Raw genomic sequence first — 6,621 nt, 5'->3', positions numbered from 1 at the left:
ACACGCCACGCACCCGCAACTGCGTGAGCCGCCATCCACTTTCGTCGATTTGTGCAGGAGAGCCGACTTGCCGCAGTACAACTGCGGTGGGTGGTTTTTAACTGGTTAAAAATCATGTGTGTGTAAAGGCAGGCGTTACAATACTTTTGGTAATATAGTGTGTGTGTATGTGTGTATATATATTTTATTATGACACCATACATTGCCTCTAAACTCTCTGAAAGGTGTGAGACTGCGACATTGTTAAAAATGTGCTTCTTTTTAAGTATGGTTTAATGAACTGGTTTCTGAAAATAAGTAAGGATAATCCTTAATAAATACTGACCTACTTTATTGACTTTCAGGTGAGGTGATAATCGATATGGTGGTTTGCTCTGAGACTGGAGATCAGATCTCTGCCTTCTGCAGATTTTCTGCTGGGAAAACTGTCAATAAATCTGGATACCTTATGAGCTTGTTTTAAAGTAAGCCACTAACAAAAAGAAGTGCAGAATGAGAGAGAGAGAGAGAGAGACTATGGGGTCGATTTACTAAAAGGCAAATAGGCTGTGCATTTGCAAATTGCAATTGTACTCTCTGTGTGCAGTTGCTCCAGAGCTTAGTAAATAAGGTGAAGCTTCGCTTTTTAACCACTTGAGCCCCGGATCATTTTGCTGGTCAAAGACCAGAGCACTTTTTGCGATTCGGCACTGCGTCGCTTTAACTGACAATTGCACGGTCCTGCAACGTTGCTCTCAAACAAAATTTATGTCCTTTTTTTCCCACAAATAGAGCATTCTTTTGGTGGTATTTGATCACCTCTGCGTTTTTTTTGCGCTATAAACAAAAATAGAGTGACTATTTTAAAAAAAAAAAAAAAAAAAAAAAAACTAAAAAAAACATGTTTTTTTCCCTCAGTTTAGGCCGATACGTATTTTTCTACATATTTTTGGTAAAAAATAAAATAAAATAAAAAGTGCAAAAAGCGTTGATTGGTTTGCGCAAAAGTTATAGCGTCTACAAAATAGGGGTTCATTTTATGCCATTTTTATAAAAAAAAATTTTTACTAGTAATGTCGGCAATCCGCGATTTTTATCGTAACTGTGACATTATGGCGGACACGGTGGACAATTTTGACACATTTTTGTAATCACTGTCGTTTTTACAGCGATCAGTGCTATAAAATTGCATTGATTACTGTAAAAATGACACTGGTAGTGAAGGGGTTAACCGCTAGGGAGGGGTTAAGTGTGTCCTGGGGAGTGATTCTAACTGTTAGAGGGTGTGGCTATGAATGACACTTCACTGATCACAGCTCCCGATCACAGGGAGCTATGATTAGTGACAGCAACACTAGGCAGAACGGGGAGATGCTTGTTTACATTAGCATCTCCCTGTTCTTCAGCTCTGCGAGACGATCGTGGGTATCCCCGCAGACATCGAGTCCGCGGGACATGGAATCCTACTCATGGAGCTCCCGGCAGGGGCACACACGTGACCACACAGCGGCAAATTCAAAGGGACGTACCTGTACGCCTATTCACCCAGCCGTGCCATTCTGCCGACTTATATGTACATGCAGAGGTTGGCAAGTGGTTAAAGAGTACCCAATCACTTGCAAGGAAAATTAAAAAAACAGCATTTTTGCTTGCACAGGATTGGATGATGGAAGTCAGCAGGGCTTCTGTTAATTTACTAAACTCTGGAGCAACTGCACTCTATGCCTCCAGTCATGTTCCCCACCTGCTGCAATGGACAGATAGTATGGTGGGCCAGGGAGGCATGTAAGCATTCACCAGAGTACTGCTGCAGTCTTGCAATCCCCCACTGATACTCTCTAAGCCATGAGAATGAGATTTAGCACAGAAGGCACATAAAAGGTGGTGGTGCTTGGAGAACAGCAGTCAGCAGGGATCAATTGCAGCTTACTTCTTCCTTGGGGCATCAGTGTATATATATTCCTGTGCTACTATGTTGCAAGTGAAAGGTGTAAAAAACTGCTGCAAGCACAGAATAAGGGTCAGTCCATGCCCGTAGGAATAGTAAAATCAAATGGGGGTTGAAAGAGAACCAAGTAATCAGATCAAAAGAGGAGAGAAAGAATACTGCTAAAGGTAGCAGTACAAATAGATCAACAGTGTAAATAATAACCACAGCGTGTGGTAAAGTGACTGGTAACAAAGTGAAAAAACAGATAATGTGGAAACAAAATGATAATTCTTCTGTAGTCAAAAAGGGGTGTACTGCTAAAGGTAGCAGTGCACATGCAAATGAATAAATGAACAAAAATAGATCAAAAATGTAAACAACATCCACAATGGATTGTAAAGTGACTGATTTCAAAGTGCAAAAGAAATAATGTTGAGACACTAGAATATTTCCTCTGTAAATAAAATGAGTGCAAATATAAATGTGCAAAATGAACTGTACAAAACCAGTGAAGAGTGCAAATGAGTTAGTGCAAAATGGCAATACAATCCTTTCTTCTGTGTGCAAAGGACATCAAGGTGCAAAGACAAGGTGCCAAGGAATAGTAAACTCCTCGTCATGAAAAAACACACAATGGTAGCAATGTCCTCTTAGCTTGTGGTAATGAGGTAACCTCATGTGTATACAAATCTGTAAGATTCACTTCTTCCTTCTACCATAGTGCTGGACCACTGTAGATCTATAAATGTCTTTGTCTGTCAGTGGATGCAAGGGAGATATCAGAAAAGAGAGGGGGTCCGGATTATGTAGTATTTTGAATAAACATAGCTTTTATTGATAACATTCAGGGTACTGACATACAATCATACGATAATGCACAGAACTCCATGAGCGGCGAGCTTGCCTGCCAGCGTCAATACAAGTGCCTCTCCGTCGCTATGCGTGGTGTCACGCGACTTCATCGGGTCACGGTCCCCTGGCCTCAATTCTGTTAAATATTATTCCACAGCCCCTCCTAAACATCACAAAGCAGGGGGAGCATGTAAGGATTTTTTTAAGTAAATAAAAGGCACTTAAAGAGGCAACCAACAATTTTTAAGTTATGCTATGTAAATGGGGATGTTTAACCGCTTCCCGCCCGCCCTATAGCCGAATGACGGCTTTAGAGCGGGCGTTTTTGTCCGGGAGGCCGTCCCTGGACGTCCCCGTGTTTACTTCCACAATGCGCGCCACCGCGGGCGCGCATTGGGGAAGTTTTGTGTTTTCTGCGTCCCCCGGAGACAGGCAAACACAGATCGCTGTAAACAGCCAATCACAGCGGCTGTTTACAGCGCTATCCGCGTCTCCAATGTGAGATGATCTCATATGTAAACATATGAGATCATCTCTCAGCGCCGCTCTCCCTCCTCACACAGACAACGTGTGAGAGGGGAGAGATGAACGGCTGCAGCGGCCGTAAGTAGGGAGGAAAAAAAAAAAAAAAAGTGCCTTCCGCCCCCAGTGCCACCTGTTAGTGCTATCTGTCCCCAGTGCCACCTATTGTCAGTGCCATTTGTCCCCAGTGCCATCTGTCATCAGTGCCATGTATAAGTGCCACCTGTCATCAGTGCCACATATTAGTGCCATCTGTCATCAGTGCCACGTGCCATCTGTTGTCAGTGTCATGTGTCATCAATGCCACTTATCAGTGCCATCTGTCATCAGTGTCACGTGTCATCGGTGCCACGTATTAGTGCCATCTGTCATCGGTGCCACGTATTAGTGCCATCTGTCATCGGTGCCACGTATTAGTGCCATCTGTCATCGGTGCCACGTATTAGTGCCATTTGTCATCGGTGCCACATATAAGTGTCATCATTGCCACGTATCAGTGCCATCTGTCATCAGTGTCACGTGTCATTGTCCTGGTGCTCCAGGGCCTTCAAAAGTGTAATAGGTAGACAACAAGTTAGATGTGTAATTTATGCTCCTAGAACACCTGATGGCGCTCCCTGCATGTTGGGCCTCTCTATGTGGCCAGGCTGTGAAAAAGTCCCACACATGTGGTATTGTAATACTCAGGAGGAATAACTGAATTTTTTTGGGGGGTGTCATTTGTGTTATACACATGCCATGTGAGAGAAATAATGGCTTGTTTGGGTCACAAGAAGTGAGATAGTCCACCAGTACATCAGATGTGATCAATTTTGTATGATTTGCACCACAGCTTGTAGACTCTCTAACTTTCACAAAGACCAAATAACATCCACTAATTTGGGTTATTTTTACCAAAGATATGTAGCCGTATAAATTGTGGCCAAAATGTATGAAGAAAAATGAATAATTTGCATAATTTTGTCACAGAAACAAAGAAATATGCGTTTTTTTTCTTTTCGAAATTTTCTTTTTTTTTCATTTATAGCGCAAGAAATAAAAACCCCAGAGGTGATCAAATACCACCAAAAGAAAGCTCTATTTGTGGGAAAAAAAGGACAAAAAATTAGTTTGGGTACAGTGTTGCATGACTGAGTAATTGTCATTCAAAGTGTGAGAGCACCGAAAGCTGAAAATTGGTCTGGGCAGGAAGGGTGTTTAAGTGCCCAGTAAGCAAGTGGTTAACAAATAGGGGTTATCACAATAATAATAAAGTTTTACCAAAATTTGGCTCCAAAAGCAGAAATACGCTTTAAAAGCTCAACTCCAGAATAATGCTGAACTGTGATTTAGAGCTCCCCAAAAATTGCTGAGTAAAAACCTTGCAGTTATTAAATAATTCATGATTTTCTTTGGTAAAAAAAGTGTATTATAATAGGGTGGTATCATCAGTCACTGATCAATACCAATCCCCAGACGGAGGGAGGATAAAACTAATCTGTGCATGTCACTTCTGACCTGGTATTATGAACTACATTTCCCTTGAGTCCATGGGATTCCAGAGATGAGGTGGGCGTAATTGAGGATGTTTCTTAGGCTGTTCTTAATTTGTGAGGCAACCCCCACCTAGCCAGCCGCAAACCACTGTCAGAGATCCAGCTGAAATACATCAGTACCTTTGTTCCTTCAATACTGCTGTGATGACTTCAGCCAAATACTTACTGGGGCTGTAGGGGTACAGGTCACCCTGATGATCAGAGAGGAGCCACCAGTATCTGGTGCCTGGGACTGAAAACTACAGACATTGAGATTGTGAGCAATGACTTTCAAGAATGATGTGGCAAGAAGGATGCTTCTGTAATGTAAATGGAGCAAGTACACAAGTGCCTAATGCCGCATACACACAACTGGACTTTCCCGCAGACTAGGTCCGATCGTGAGTGGGCTAGTCCGATCGTTTTTCGAAAAATAAATAAATAATCATACAGACCTAGAAATAGAACATGTTTCAAATCTATCCGACTGACTAAAATCGGAAAAACCGCTTGTCTGTGTGCTGGTCCGACGGACCAAATACGACATAAGAGCAGCTATTGGCTATTGAACTTCCTTGTTTAGTCCTGTCTTACGTCATCACGTTCAAAACAAACGGACTTTCGAACGGACTTAGTGTGGCCAAGTCTGTCCGTTCGTTCGGAAAGTCCGCCGGAACTCCGCTAAAAGTCCATCGGGGTGACCGTTGGACCTAGTCTGCCGGAAAGTCCGGTCGTGTGTACTCAGATTAGAAGGAGATAGATTTTGCTAGACTTTATTAGGGCTTTATGAATCAGAGCAGTCATCCATTGCTCCCCTCCAGCTCCCTGTTTTGCTCAGACAGCTCTTTACGAACTTACAATAAGAGAGAGAGTCTGAAGGCAAACAGCTTCTGATGTGCTCCTTCTTTAGGAAATCCATGATAATTTGTGCTTTATAAATAGTAATATATATACGTTTAAAATGTAAAATGGTTAATCAAAAAAAGAACAGGATAGAAGTGACCAACAACCATTCACTCAGTGATGCTGAACAGACAGCAAGCTATTAGGTGAACCGTCCTGTGTGGGTAAAGTACATTTAAAGCGATTTATTTTTCTAAAATAATAAAGCTGTTATACTCACCTTCTTCACAGTTCCCTCCAACCCCTCTTCTGAAGTTCCTGACTCCGCCAATAGCGCACTTTGCTTCTCCCTTACAAGAGGCTTGCTATGGGGGATGATCCCAAGCCGGGCTGTGTGCATCTATTGACACATACAGTGTGGCTTGGCCCCACCCCCTTCTCATTGGATTCGATTGATAGCCAAGGACTCCCACTGCCACCTCGGAGTCCTGTGGAGAGAGAAGCGCTGCTGCTCTCAGGCACAGGGCCAGATCGAGCTCGGGCTCAGGTAAGTGGAAGGTTTTTAACTTAATGCAGAGTATGCATTAGAGTAAAAAAAAAAAAAAAAAAAAAAGCTTTAGCTTTTACAACCACTTTATTGCTAATTGGTGCTTTGCCTATGCAGGAAAAAGCAACAGGTTCACTTTAATGCCCCCCATGCCTTTTTTTGGCTCCCAAACCATCCCATTCCCTGGAAGTAAAAGTATATATCCATCCAGCATTTCTGAGTATGGTGGAGCATGTGACAACACCAATGCTGGTGAACAGTACTGGTTATTGGCGCAGCACTGTCACATGGGGGTGGGAACAGTCTTTAGACCTTTGTAAGCTTACACTGGCATGACTTGGAGCTTACACAGGGCAATCTTACTTCTCACCTGGCAGTTGAATGAGTGCAATTAAGCCTTGGTCCTATGGGTTCTTCGCTATCCTGTGTATACA

Source organism: Lithobates pipiens, unplaced genomic scaffold (assembly GCF_037356315.1).
Source record: "Lithobates pipiens isolate NorthernLeopardFrog02 unplaced genomic scaffold, aLitPip1_a1.2 Scaffold_1, whole genome shotgun sequence".
NCBI lineage: Eukaryota > Metazoa > Chordata > Amphibia > Anura > Ranidae > Lithobates > Lithobates pipiens.
The sequence above is the reverse complement of the archived record's forward strand: the minus strand, read 5'-3'. Positions refer to the sequence as shown.